Source organism: Chrysemys picta, chromosome 13 (assembly GCF_011386835.1).
Source record: "Chrysemys picta bellii isolate R12L10 chromosome 13, ASM1138683v2, whole genome shotgun sequence".
Lineage (NCBI taxonomy): Eukaryota > Metazoa > Chordata > Testudines > Emydidae > Chrysemys > Chrysemys picta.
Genome location: NC_088803.1, coordinates 13117205 through 13118949, shown reverse-complemented (window position 1 = coordinate 13118949; position 1745 = coordinate 13117205).

Genomic DNA, 1745 nt, shown 5'->3' with positions numbered 1-1745 from the left:
ACTGCCCTCTGTCCCCCTCTCTCCAACTCTACCAGTGCCTGGGAATAAATTGTGCGATCGGTTGCTTGACCACGCTTTGGTTCAGTACAAAATAGATTCAAGAGACACACTCAGCAACAAGCAAGGTTGATTGTTATAAATCAGTGGCGCTGCAATGGGGGAGGGAGGGCCAGGGACCCCACCCCCTTCCCCTTCTCTTCCCCCCGAGGCCCCACCCACCAGCCAGAACAGCAGGCAGCAGCTGGTGGAGCCTGTCCAGGGAGCCCAGGCAATTGTGGGAGACATGTGGACCTTCCGTCCAGCCCGGGGTGGGGTGAGGACAGAAACAGTCCCCCTGCCCGTGTCACCACCCCACGGGCTCCTTGCACAGCCCAGGGCAGGTGGAGGGTCTGCGACTCCATGCCAGCTCCCCACAACTGCCCACAAGGCTCTGTCCCTGACCCGGCTCTCTCTGGCTGAGTGGGGACCTCGGAGCTGTAACCCTGTCATGGTAAGAGCTGCAAGGGCAGTTGTGGGGAGATGGTGCATACATACTCTGGGTTAATTAATAAGTAAAAAGTGATTTTATTAAATACAGAAAGTAGGATTTAAGTGGTTCCAAGTAGTAACAGACAGAACAAAGTGAATTACCAAGTAAAATAAAATAAAACACGCCAGTCTATGTCTAATCCAACTGAATACAGATAAAATTCTCACCAGTTCCAGAATCCTTCCTTTTACAGATTAATCTCCTTCTAGTCTGGGTCCAGCAATCACTCACACCCCTTGCAGTTAATGTCCTTTGTTCCTGTTTCTTTCAGGTATCTTTGGGGGTGGAGAGGCTTTCTCTTTAGCCAGCTGAAGACCAAATGGAGGGGTCTCCCTCTGGCTTAAATAGACTTTCTCTTGTGGGTGGAGACCCCCTCCTCTCTCCTATGCAAAGTCCTGCTTCAAGATGGAGTTTAGGAGTCACCTGGGCAAGTCACATGTCCATGCATGCCTGAGTTCCTTACCAGCCAAGCCACATTCCTGGGAAAGTGCAGATGTGGATTGGTGTCTCCAAGTTCATTGTTGGCTTAAGTGTCTTGATTGGGCACTTACTGAGAATAGTCTTTTCTCAGGAAGCTGACCAACTGCTTCACTACAGCCTACTTAGAATCAAACAAGTATGCAGCCAATATTCATAACTTCAAATACAAAAATGATACAAATAGGATTAATAGATTCAGTAGATCATAACCTTTACAGAGATATGTTACATGGCATATGTAGCATAAAACAGATACATGTAAACACACAACCCCCACAATCATTATCTATTAACATGTCTCTAAAGGTTGAATCTGGGTCAGTTAGCCTCTTAGTTGTAACCCTTTCTGGCCCCGTGTCACAAGGACTTTGTCTTGTAAAGGCACCTGTTACACGCCACACCTGTCCTGATTTCTCACACTTGCTATCTGGTCACCCTAACTGCATTCATAAGCATATTTCCATAAATCCTTATGGGAGGTACCGTCACAGCATTATTGTAGGATTGTATGTAACTTTTCTAGGAGACGTGACCAATGTGAAAACTGGGAAAATGTAACTTCAAAAAACTGTTTGGGACAATGCTTGTGAAGTGGGTTCCCTAGGAGGTACTTGGGAGGCCTTTTGTAGTTAGGCCCTGCGAGAAAAACCTAGTGTCTATGGAATACGTGCACCTGGAAACTCCAAAACAAAGACCCCCAAAGTCTATAAAGAATGGACTAAACTTTTCACACGTG